This window comes from Nicotiana sylvestris, chromosome 10 (genome assembly GCF_000393655.2).
Source record: "Nicotiana sylvestris chromosome 10, ASM39365v2, whole genome shotgun sequence".
Taxonomy (NCBI): domain Eukaryota; kingdom Viridiplantae; phylum Streptophyta; class Magnoliopsida; order Solanales; family Solanaceae; genus Nicotiana; species Nicotiana sylvestris.
Window position 1 is genome coordinate 77,049,750 of NC_091066.1, and position 13,960 is coordinate 77,063,709.

Here is a 13,960-nt window from a genome sequence, read left to right on the forward strand (position 1 = left end):
CCCTTTTATAAATTCGGACTAATAATCCAAATATTGCAAAAAAAAAAACAAAAAAAAAATATTTTTTTTAGTATTTATCTTTCTCAAAAAAAAAACAATAAAAATGCTTATTCTTGATTACTAGGTTTATTTAATTTTCTCTATGACCGAACTACGCCGGTTTGATTCTCGCACGGGGTGAGATACGTAGGCAACCCTCGACGGGTCCAACCTCCCGTTTTCAAAAAATCTAGATAATTTTAATTTTTTGAGTCTAATAAAGTTTATCGCCTTAAATAAATGTGCAGGATGAGCACGATACAAAATGAATCGTTTTCAATAATGACCAAGATCCCTTTTGAGTTGCGATTATGGTGGAACGACTTAGGCAAAGAAGGGCAAGGCAAAGTGAGGAAATATCTGAAAAAATCTCCCGGATTTACTAGACATTCAGCCTCGGGGTGATATTATCAGATCATTGGTCACTTACTGGGACTCGGCGCACAATGTATTCCATTTTTCAGACTTCGAACTCACCCCGACGCTGGAGGAAATAGCGGGATACATTGGGGGTGATGAAGCTCCGTTAAGGTTCAAGTACTTGATTGCACCTAGAGCCGTCACGGTACACCGATTTTTGGACTTTCTGAAAATACCCCGAACATTTCACCATCCAGATCTTGCCAAAGGCTTCTGCAGTCTCCATCTCATGTATGCTAGATACGGTCATGAGGGTGGGTTCAATAAGCCGGATTTCAAACTATGTAGTAAAGGCAACCGGCAAAAATGGGACGAACACAGGCAATTGGCTTTCATGACGGCTTTCTTAGGTCTTATAGTGTTCCCAAGGAAGGACGGCAACATCGATCTAAGAATAACTGGGGTTGTCAGTACTTTGCTTACCCAAGATAAAAGTACTCTGGCGCCTATGATTATGGCTGACATTTTCCAGGCTCTCACTGTTTGTCGAGCCAGGGGTGACTTCTTCGAAGGATGTAACCTACTGTTGCAAGTATGGATGACCGATCATTTATGTCATCGCTCCTCACTTGTGGGTTATGGTTCGTCAGAGAAAACATGTATTGGAGAATTCTACACGAGAATCAAAGGGCTCAATTTACCTGAGGGAGTCACATCATGGACCTCATTTCTCCGAACTCTCACTGCCAGCCAAATCCAATGGACGCTCGGATGGTCACCTATCGAGGAAATCATATACATGCCGGCAACCCGGCCTCACTTTCTGTTGATGGGACTGAAAAGTATCCAACCCTATGCACCGTATCGGGTTTTGAGGCAACTTGGGAGGTACCAAGTGGTACCGAAAGATGAAGATTTGAGTACCCAAGTGATTGAAATCAGTCCGAACGGTCAGTTCCCTGAAGAAGAAGTTCGCCAAATCTGGAGTGAATGCCAACATCTGACAGCAAACACTTGTGTGATCGATACGGCAAAAGGGGAAGTCGCCCCAGGATATCACGCTTGGTTTAGAGGTAGCCTGTCTTACGAAAGACCGGCTAAGAGGCCGCATCTCAAAGATTTCGTAGAATCATCCCAAGGGCAATGGAACTGGTTAGCAAAAGAGAAGGGTTATCGAGCAGAAATTGGCGATTTGAAGCTACAAATAGATAGTTTGAAATTCGATAACAGCATACAAATCGCGGCGGATCGAAGCGAAAAGAATAGGTTGATCCAAGAGAATGAAGAACTTAAGGCCCAAGTCCAAAAATTGAGATTGTCTCTTGATGAGCAACCCAGAAGTCAATCAGACCAGCGGTTGATAAAGGGTTTGAAAAGAGAGATCACGGAATGGCGAGACAGGTTAGAAGAATCCGAAAAGGTCATGACAGAATTCAAGGCACGGTGGGAAACAAGAGTAGATAAGCATCGCCGATGTTTGAACCAATTGAAACGTGATCACGAGAAGGCTGTTTCCAAAATAAAAAGGGAGATGGCTACACTTGAGTTTAAAGCAGTTAAGCAGGCCAGGGATTTCCAAATGGAGAGTAGATACTGTTACGACTTGTTGGCCCAAATGAAGGAAGAAGTGCGGCAGTTGAGGAATCAGCACATACAGGACTCACAGGTATTCAAGACGAGCAGTGATCAGATAAGGCACCTACTCATAGAGAAGAAGCAAACCAGAGATAGGATCAATGCCATTGCCCATGCCATCACCAGACGATGTCTACGATGTGAGAACATGTCCAGCGCTACCGTCCTCTCGGCAGTAATGGGTTATGTCAAGCAGACTATGCACGAGCTGGAGCAACTCGAGAGGGATCTCACGCCTAGGACCGCGGCGAGGCCGAACGATGCCCCGCGGAGACCAATTTTTAAAACCATAATGCATTCATAGGTCAAATCTGTATTTTAGCATCTTCTGCCTTTTTTTTTTCATCAAGGTGATTTTCAGTCTATTTTGAGTCTAGGTTCATTTTCCAAGTTTGCTTTTTCTTTTGCAGAATGTAGCTTGTAATAGAACATTTCAACAATGAAGAGGTTGTTTCTTTACGTCCATTTGTGTTTTTCGAACTACGTAATGATCTGATTCACGTAGGCATCGTGATACGTAGGCAATCCTCATCGGATCCGGTCGCATTACTAAAAAAAAAAAAAGAATATATATATATATATAATATATATATATATATACATAATAAATAAAATAAAAGGAAAACAAAAAGAGAAAAGAAAAGAAAAGAAAAGAAAAAAAAAGGGGAAAAACTAATAAGAGAAAAAATGCCGGAATGACGCATGCTCTCGTAGCAAGCATATAATAATCCACTTAACTGTATAGGTGCATCATGCCCAACGTGAGATTAACTATCTATTATTTGCTGCAGAATTAACCGTGCGTTTGTCATTGAGCAATATTTCCAGGGTTTTTGAAAAGACGGTTGGTTTGGTGAAAGTCTGGCCTCGCACTCATACTTCACAAGGTCAAGGAGAGGTGTTCAACTACCTATTGTTGGGACCAGAAGCAGTACTCACACTTACTTCACCAGGTCAAAAGGAAGTGTGGAAATGTCTTCGGAAATTCCATTGCAAACAGTCCCCGTCTCTGAGGAGAGCTCAATCTCAACCGTCCTCACACCTGAATCCGCAACTGTGGAGGAAAATAGGATCCTACGGCTCCGCATGTTGGAAATGCTGGATGACTGGAACAATGGGAAAGAGCCGCCAAGTGTCGTCCCCGGATTCCCTGAACTATTCTCCAGGTCAAGTGGGACTTCTAATGTTCCCATAAATTACCCTGCTACCCCATTTGGGTACCCAGCCACCTCCGCCTTCTCTGCAGGATCACCTTCTGAGCCTCATCCCCGAATGTCGGCCAATGATGCAAGCATGAACATCTTTACTGCATCGCCTTGCCCAGCTACGGCACAGCCTGCCACGTACAAGCCAAGCCTTGACTCATCCTCTTTTACATTCCAAGCACCGTCGTTCTCAATGGAACCAAATAGGTTCGCTACCAGTACTAATCCTCTACCACCTCAGTGCGAGCTTGTACCAGGGCAGGATCAGAACCCCAGAGTTGTAGAACAAAACGAGATGTCCAAAAGGATGAGAAGCCTTGAGCAAAGTCTGAAGAATATGCAAGGATTGAGCGGGCAAAAGAGCGTCTCTTACGCCGACCTATGCATGTTTCCTCACATACACCTGCCAACGGGTTTCAAGACCCCCAAGTTTGAGAAGTACGATGGGCACGGTGACCCCATTGCACATCTTAAGAAATACTGCAACCAATTGCGGGGAGCCGGCGGAAAGGAAGAATTGCTAATGGCATACTTTGGGGAAAGTTTAGTAGGGATAGCCTCGGAATGGTATATGGATCAGGAAATGTCCCGATGGCATATATGGGATGATCTCGCCAGAGATTTTGTAAAACAATTCCAGTATAACATCGACATTGCGCCAGACCGAAACTCTCTTTCAAATTTGAAGAAGAAGCCTTCAGAAAGCTTTAGAGAGTATGCTATTAAGTGGCGTGAACAGGCATCGAGAGTGAAGCCTCCCATGGATGAAGTGGAAATGGTCACTACCTTTCTCCAGGCTCAAGAGTCTGACTATTTCCAGAACATGATGTCGGCCATGGGTAAGCCATTCGCGGAAGCGATCAAGATTGGAGAGATGGTGGAGAACGGTTTGAAAACGGGAAGGATTTTGAGTCAAGCAGCCATAAGGGCGACCTCCCAGGCCGTCCAAAGTGGGTCTGGAGGAACAACAAGGGGGAAGAAGAAAGAAGAAACGACTATGGCAGCCTCTGAAGCAAGGGAGTATCGTCATCCCAGGCCCCATTTTCCGGGAAGAGCCCCACAACACTACTACCCCCATTCAAATTCGGCATATGCTCATCAACCTTATATGGTCATGAATGCCCAACCTTATAACCATCCACCGCAACAAGCCAACCGAGGCCCAGCTCCACCTTCCAGAAATCAGCCTCACTACCGCAATCACTATAACCCACAACCCCCGCAGAATAACTACCGCCCCCAAGAGCCACCTCGACGGCGGACTTTCACGCCCATCGGTGAGCCATACTCAACTTTGTTCCCAAAGTTGGTCCAGTTGGGTTTCTTGCAACCCATCCCTCAAACAAGGCAAAACCCGACATCTCCTTCTTACAAAGCCGGAGTCAGATGCGCCTATCATTCAGGGGCCGAGGGACATGATACAAACGACTGCTGGTCATTGAAAAGAGTGGTCGAAAATTTGATAGAGCAGGGGAAAATAGTGCTAAGGGACGAGGAGATCCCGAATGTAACAAACAATCCATTGCCCGCTCACAATAATGGGCCGTTGATCGGCATGATTTGTGAAGACAAAGAGTTCGACCCTGCTTTGAAAACCATAATTGCCATTGTCGACACGGGGAAGAGGCCTGAAATAGGACAAAAATCAGAAAAGGGGGAGAAGGCCAAGGTTGCAGAGAGCAAGTCTGAAAAGAAGGTGGAAAAGAGAGTAGTACCAGCAAAGGGCGGAGTTCTTTACGTACCGCGAGGTCAAGTTGAGAAGACGCAGAAATCCGGGATCAAAAAGACAAAACCTATGTACGTGCCAAAAGGGGCCTATGTGGTCCGGGGGACGATTCAACCACCTCGGCTGAATGAGCCAGTGGTTATCGGACGCGTGCCACAAAAGCCAATGACCAACCCGTCCACAGTGCCGTGGAATTATCAAAAGACTTTGGTAACATACAAAGGTAAGGAGGTCATGGAAGAACTTCCAGAAAATACTTTCGTTGGAGGGTACTCAAATACCCAAGAACTGAACAACGCCACACAAAGGCGCTTCCCTCCAAAGGAGCCCGTGAGTGTTGAAGAAGCGGAAGTGTTCTTCCAACAAATGAAGATGCCGGATTACGAAGTGATAGATCAGTTGCGCAAGCACCCTGAGCAGGTGTCCATGCTATCATTATTGACAAGGTCGGCCGAGCATCAAAAGATCTTACTGAAGACCCTGAATGAGGCATATGTGCCGGTTGAAACCTCGGTGGAGCAATTAGAGCGGATGACAGAAAGATTCTTCGCCGTCAACCAAATCTCCTTCAGCAAGAACGATCTACCCCCGGAAGGAGCAGCACACAACAAGGCATTGCATTTAACAGTCAAATGTGAGGACTACTATGTCAAGCGGGTGATGCTGGATGGGGGATCAGGTGTTGACATTTGCCCGCTCTCCACGCTGCAAAGAATGGAGATTGAGGCTGGAAGAATCCGACCAAACAACGTCTGCGTAAGAGCTTTCGACGGCATCAAGAGAGACACCATGGGAGAAATAGACCTGCTGCTGGTCATAGGACCAGTCGAATTTCGAGTCACTTTCCAAGTGATCGACATGGACACGTCCTACAATTTCCTCCTTGGCAGGCCTTGGATCCATGCGGCAGGAGCCGTGCCTTCCACTCTTCACCAAATGGTGAAGTTCGAGTACGAAGACCAAGAGATCGTGGTCCATGGGGAAGACGAACATGCCATTTATCGGGACCCATCCATCCCGTATCTTGAACCGAGAGAAGGGAGCGAACATACGGTCTATCAAGCTTTCGAGGTGGTACTGGCAGAGCAGCACGAAGAGGGAGTACCTTGCCCCCAGCCTTTCTTGTCTAACGCCTCGGTTATGGTGGCCAAAGAGATGATCCGACACGGATTTAGGCCAGGGAAGGGGCTTGGACGAACCCTTCAGGGAATGACGGAACCCATTACTTTACCAGTCATCAAGAAACCTTTTGGACTAGGTTTCAAACCTACTCCAGCAGACGAAAAATGGGCAAAGAAAAGGAGAAATGAGGGCTGGAAGTTGCCTCAACCACTGCCGGATTTACATGCGACTTTTGTCAGGCCAAGGTACACTGAAGAAGAAGAAGATGAGGTCTTCACAGCTGAGGAAATCGAGGAAATATGTGGGGCAATGAGGGATATGCTCTACGAGGTCCACATGGTTCAACCAGGCGAAGGCACGAGCACTGCTGAGATGATGTACATGGGGCCAAACGCCAAGCTCCAAAACTGGGAGATCACGCCATTCCCAACTAGACGGAAGTCCGGGTAGACCTGTCCTGCCACCTTTCCTGTATCACAAGTTATCTCCGGGACATAACTTGAACGTTTTCTTCTTTTCAATTGTTGTTCCGAATTCCTAGTTGTAAACGTTGTTGTCTTCCAATTTTCCAAAGAAAATATACAAAAAAAATCATCATTGCTTTCCTATTATTTCTTTGTTCTGATTTTTATTAGTTTTCCTTTCATCTTCCTTTTCAGTCCTAATAATGCGGCTTTAAATATGACATGCTTGCGGACTTCACGCCCAGATCACAATGAGCTATTTAACTGCGAATTAATGAACCCAGAACCAGAATATGATGCGGAAGAGGCTTTTAGGGAGATAAACCGAGAGTTGGAATATTTTGAGAATAAACCTAAGCCGAATCTAAATGACACTGAACCGGTAAATTTAGGAACCCCGGAAGAAATCCGGGAGACCAAGATAAGCATTCACACGGACAAGAAAACGAGAGAGGCGATAATTCAACTTCTTTTCGAATTCAAAGACGTGTTTGCTTGGTCATATGATGACATGCCGGGACTAGGTGTCGATCTAGTGGTTCACAAATTGCCAATTCATCCTGATTGTCCTCCGGTTCAACAAAAGCAACGAAAGTTCAAAACCGAGGTCAGTGACAAAATTAAAGAGGAGATCACCAAGCAACTGAAAACAGGAGTGATCCGGGTAGTCCAATATACAACATGGTTGGCGAATGTGGTTCCAGTACCGAAAAAGGACGGGAAAACTCGGGTATGTGTAGATTACCGAGATCTGAACAGAGCAAGTCCCAAAGATAATTTCCCGCTGCCCAACATCCACATCCTCGTTGATAATTGTGCCAAACACGAGATACAGTCTTTTGTAGATTGTTATGCTGGGTATCATCAGGTACTGATGGATGAAGAGGACGCCGAGAAAACCGCTTTCACCACGCCTTGGGGCACCTACTGTTATCGGGTCATGCCATTTGGTCTAAAGAATGCTGGGGCTACTTACATGAGGGCCATGACCGCCATTTTCCATGACATGATGCATCAGGAAATAGAGGTGTACGTGGACGATGTAATAGTCAAGTCCAGGACGCAGGATAATCACATCCAAGACTTGAGGAAATTCTTCGAGAGGCTAAGGAAGTATGACTTGAAGCTAAATCCAGCCAAATGCGCTTTCGGAGTTCCGTCGGGTAAACTTTTGGGTTTCATCGTAAGCAGGAGAGGTATCGAGCTAGATCCGACTAAGATAAAATCTATCAAAGATCTACCTCCCCCGAGAACGAAGAAAGACGTGATGAGTCTTTTGGGCAGGCTGAACTACATCAGTCGATTTATTGCCCAGCTGACAAGCACGTGTGAGCCCATATTCAAGTTGTTAAGAAAAGATGCGGCGATTAAGTGGACAACGGAGTGTCAAGAAGCCTTTGATAAAGTCAAAGAGTACCTTTCGAATCCCCCAGTCTTGGTCCCTCCAGAACCAGGGAGGCCACTTTTCTTGTATCTGACAGTCTTGGAGAACTCTTTTGGCTGCGTCCTCGGGCAACACGACATAACCGGAAAGAAGGAGCAAGCAATCTACTACTTGAGCAAGAAATTCACCGGCTACGAGGCCAAATACACTCTGCTGGAAAGGACATGCTGCGCTCTCACATGGGTTGCACAAAAGCTGAGGCATTATCTCCAAGCCCACACTACGTTCCTCATAAGCAGGTTGGATCCCTTGAAATATATATTTCAGAAACCAATGCCTACTGGGAGACTGGCTAAATGGCAAATCTTGCTTACGGAATTCGACATAGTTTATGTCACTCGCACGACAATGAAAGCCCAGGCGTTAGCAGATCATTTGGCCGAAAACCCGGTCGATGAGGAATACCAGCCATTAGATACCTACTTTCCAGATGAAGAGGTAAACACCGTGGAAGTGATCTCGGAGGAAGCTCATGTTTGGAAGATGTTCTTTGACGGAGCCGTGAACGCCAAGGGTATAGGGATTGGGGCAATTTTGATCTCACCTGCCGGTCAGCATTATCCCGCCACAGCTAGACTTCGTTTCTTCTGCACAAATAATACAGCTGAATATGAAGCCTGCATTATGGGCATACATATGGCAATCGATCAGGATGTCAAAGACTTACTGATTATGGGAGATTCTGACCTGATCATCCGGCAAGTTCAAGGCGAATGGGAAACTCGGGATGTCAAACTTATCCCATACCGACAACATGTAGAGGACCTCAGCAAGCGCTTTACCTCAATAGAGTTCAGGTATATTCCGAGGTGTCACAATGAACTGGCAGATGCACTTGCTACTCTGGCTTCTATGCTACCCTACCCGGGCAACGCCCACGTCGATCCTTTGGAAATCCAAATCAAGGAAAGACACGGTTACTGCAGTGTAATCGAGGCGGGATCAAATACGCAGCCTTGGTACCATGACATCAAGAGGTTCCTGAAGACGCAAGAATACCCCGAGCACGCTACTGGAGATCAAAAGAGGACCATTAGGCGACATGCAAGTGGTTTCTTTTTGAGCGGTGAATTGTTATATAAGAGGACTCCGGACCTCAATCTCTTAAGATGTGTCGATATCGAGGAAGCAAGAAAGATCATGCACGAAGTACACGCAGGTGTGTGCGGACCTCACATGAACGGGTATGTCTTAGCGAAGAAGATCCTTAGAGCAGGTTACTACTGGATGACCATGGAAAAGGATTGCTTTAACTTTGTCCGGAAGTGTCATCAGTGTCAGGTGCACGGTAATTTGATTCATGCACCACCCACGGAACTGCATCCCATGTCCGCACCATGGCCATTTGTCGCCTGGGGCATGGACGTCATTGGACCAATTGAACCAAAGGCCTCAAACGGACACAGGTTTATACTAGTTGCCATAGACTACTTTACGAAATGGGTAGAGGCTGTCACTCTCAAGTCGGTCACCAAGAAAGCTGTAGTGGATTTTGTACACTCAAATCTTATCTGTCGCTTCGGTATTCCTGCGACTATCATTACAGATAATGCAGCAAACTTGAACAGTCACTTGATGGGAGATGTGTGCGAGCAATTCAAGATAACACACAGGAATTCCACTCCTTATCGGCCAAAAGCCAATGGTGCTGTGGAAGCTGCAAATAAAAACATCAAGAAGATTTTGAGGAAAACAATACAAAGTTCCCGACAGTGGCATGAGCAGTTACCTTTTGCATTATTGGGGTACCGCACTACGGTACGCACATCGGTGGGAGCGACTCCTTATCTTTTGGTTTATGGGACCGAGGCCGTAATACCGGCAGAGGTAGAGATTCCTTCACTTCGAATCATTGTCGAAGCAGAAATCGAGGACAGCGAGTGGGTTAAGACTCGACTGGAGCAATTGACGTTGATTGATGAAAAGCGGATGGCTGCAGTTTGTCACGGACAGTTATACCAACGAAGGATGGCCCGTGCTTACAACAAGAAAGTCCGACCTCGGAATTTCGAAGTAGGACAATTGGTACTGAGGCGTATTCTGCCGCATCATGAAGAAGCAAAAGGAAAGTTTGCCCCAAATTGGAAAGGCCCATACATCGTAAGGAAAATATTGCCAAGAGGAGCATTGTATTTAGGTGATATCGAAGGAAATGACCCTGACACAGCGGTGAATGCAGATGCAGTCAAGAGGTACTACGTCTAGATCATACTCCAAGTGGTCCTGACACGTTGAAAATGGCGAAGGTGTTTATTCCCCACTGCTCCCCAAACACTACCCAATTCTCTCTACCAACTTTTGAGCCGCTTACAAAACAAAAAAAAGAGAAGAAAAACAAAACAAAACATTGATTGAGGCCTGAACTACGTTTGACTTGATTCCGAAAGGATACGTAGGCAGCCTCTCCCTGAGGTTCAGTCACACCAACAACAAAATCCCATTCACCCTGAAATTGAAAACCGGGGCATGTCAGACACTTGAGAAGTTTAGTATCAGCTACCTCTCTTCACCAGGCACAAGCCTTCAAATCAATTACCGAATATGGTGGGGAACCAATAAGCGTCACAAATGGAGACCAGCTCACTCTGAATTGAGAGAGATAAAATGAGAGAGTCTCGGCGGTGAAAACCTTCGGGCACCATGAGGCGACGGGAGTAGAGAAACCAAAATGAGAGAGCTTGTTTAGTAAAAACTCGCAAAGAGTGCTATCAAGCGATGACAGGAAGAGAAATGAGAGAGGTCAGCCAGCGAAAACCCGCAAAGGGCGCTGTTGGCCGAAAAGGAATGACGCCACCCCAAGAAGGTCTCGGCAAAGTTCCACCGGTTTTGGAATCACAGATCTGTTCTGGTTCAGGAAAACGCAAGTTCATGGAAGGTCGGACGTCCAGTCCAAAGAGCATGTCATGTCATTTAAAGCCAGCGTTATCTTCCTCAGATAAGTCTTTCTCGTCCCGAAAAGGGTATTCCTTTTCTGATTTGTTTTCCCCTTTCTTTGTTTCTTTTCGAATCCCTTTTGCATTTTAACCCCGAGTTCAGGACACACCGGAAAGAGTAGGTGGCATGGTTTGTTTGCACGGAATCCCGTCTCATGAAGGAAAACACCTCATCTCGGTGATATGATTACCCAAGCATGATGAATCATGACGTTTGATGGTGTTCCGGAGTAAAGAAGAAAGAGAGAAATCTTGAAATCTTCCCCAGCAAGTCCACCTTCGGACAAGTCCCCACAGAGTCTCCCCCTGTACAAAACCCCACAGAGTCTCTCTTTTTGTACAATCTCCCACAAAGTATCCCCAGTATAAAAAAAAAAAAAAAATCCCTGTTGGAATTTCATCAGCACATCCCCAGCAAGTTCTTTTGTAAATATTCCCCAACAAGCTTACCCCAACAAACCTTGGGAAACCCGTTTTGAAACCAAAACCCAGCATACCCCGTTGTACAGAATCCGCACAAAGAATCCACTTTGTAAATATTTCCCCCACATAGCTTCCTCTTGCACAAGTTCCCACAGAATACCTCCAATAAAATCCCCGTTGAGAACCTTCAATCAAAACGGGACAAAAAGAAAAAAGGGCCTTACGAGGCAATCATCACAGAATCTGGAAATACAAGCCTGAGCAGTCTAAAGGTTTCGCCATTCAATTCGAATCAATGGCGGGACTTCGCAACAGAAGTAAAAACGCAACGAAGCAATTGGGAACGATCAAGGTCACCAAACCGACCGTCATTTTCAAACTAACAATTGTTCTTTGTCTGAGAAATTGAAAAAGGTGTTAATCCAAGACAACCGTGCAAGAAGCAGGTGTCGCCCAAAGAAGAAGGTACACGGGTACAAGAAACATTTTGGCAATAAGGAATTCACTCAAAAGGTAAGTTCCCGCAAAACTCCCTTATATCTTCTATTAAAACAAGAAAACTCAAAAAAATAGATCGTGTAGTATTCTCGAGCTCTATCCCCAGCCAATCAGCATTAGGGTTTTAAACCCTAAACTGAATTTTCCTTTTAGTCAGCATTAGGGTTTTAAACCCTAAACTAAACTTTTTCCTTTCAGCCAGCATTAGAGTTTTAAACTCTAAACTGAGCTTTTTCATGCAATCAGCATTAGGGTTTTAAACTCTAAACTGAATTTTCCTTTCAGCCAGCGTTAGAGTTTTAAACTCTAAACTGAGCTTTTTCATGCAATCAGCATTAGGGTTTTAAACCCTAAACTGAATTTTCCTTTCAGCCAGCGTTAGAGTTTTAAACTCTAAACTGAGCTTTTTCATGCAATCAGCATTAGGGTTTTAAACCCTAAACTGAATTTTCCTTTCAGCCAACATTAGAGTTTTAAACTCTAAACTGAGCTTTTTCATGCAATCAGCATTAGGGTTTTAAAACCCTAAACTGAATTTTCCTTTCAGCCAGCATTAGAGTTTTAAACTCTAAACTGAGCTTTTTCATGCAATCAGCATTAGGGTTTTAAACCCTAAACTGAATTTTCCTTTCAGCCAGCATTAGAGTTTTAAACTCTAAACTGAGTTTTTCCATGCAATCAGCATTAGGGTTTTAAACCCTAAACTGAATTTTCCTTTCAGCCAGCATTAGAGTTTTAAACTCTAAACTGAGCTTTTCCATGCAATCAGCATTAGGGTTTTAAACCCTAAACTGAATTTTCCTTTCAGCCAGCATTAGAGTTTTAAACTCTAAACTGAGCTTTTCCATGCAATCAGCATTAGGGTTTTAAACCCTAAACTGAATTTTCCTTTCAGCCAGCATTAAAGTTTTAAACTTTAAACTGAGCTTTTCCATGCAATCAGCATTAGGGTTTTAAACCCTAAACTGAATTTTCCTTTCAGCCAGCATTAAAGTTTTAAACTTTAAACTGAGCTTTTCCATGTAATCAGCATTAGGGTTTTAAACCCTAAACTGAATTTTCCTTTCAGCCAGCATTAGAGTTTTAAACTCTAAACTGAGCTTTTCCATGCAATCAGCATTAGGGTTTTAAACCCTAAACTGAATTTTCCTTTCAGCCAGCATTAAAGTTTTAAACTTTAAACTGAGCTTTTCCATGCAATCAGCATTAGGGTTTTAAACCCTAAACTGAATTTTCCTTTCAGCCAGCATTAGAGTTTTAAACTCTAAACTGAGCTTTTTCATGCAATCAGCATTAGGGTTTTAAAACCCTAAACTGAATTTTCCTTTCAGCCAGCATTAAGAGTTTTAAACTCTAAACTGAGTTTTTCCATGCAATCAGCATTAGGGTTTTAAACCCTAAACTGAATTTTCCTTTCAGCCAGCATTAGAGTTTTAAACTCTAAACTGAGCTTTTCCATGCAATCAGCATTAGGGTTTTAAACCCTAAACTGAATTTTCCTTTCAGCCAGCATTAAAGTTTTAAACTTTAAACTGAGCTTTTCCATGCAATCAGCATTAGGGTTTTAAACCCTAAACTGAATTTTCCTTTCAGCCAGCATTAAAGTTTTAAACTTTAAACTGAGCTTTTCCATGCAATCAGCATTAGGGTTTTAAACCCTAAACTGAATTTTCCTTTCAGCCAGCATTAGAGTTTTAAACTCTAAACTGAGCTTTTCCATGCAATCAGCATTAGGGTTTTAAACCCTAAACTGAATTTTCCTTTCAGCCAGCATTAAAGTTTTAAACTTTAAACTGAGCTTTTCCATGCAATCAGCATTAGGGTTTTAAACCCTAAACTGAATTTTCCTTTCAGCCAGCATTAGAGTTTTAAACTCTAAACTGAGCTTTTCCATGCAATCAGCATTAGGGTTTTAAACCCTAAACTGAATTTTCCTTTCAGCCAGCATTAAAGTTTTAAACTTTAAACTGAGCTTTTCCATGCAATCAGCATTAGGGTTTTAAACCCTAAACTGAATTTTCCTTTCAGCCAGCATTAGAGTTTTAAACTTTAAACTGAGCTTTTCCATGCAATCAGCATTAGGGTTTTAAACCCTAAACTGAATTTTTCTT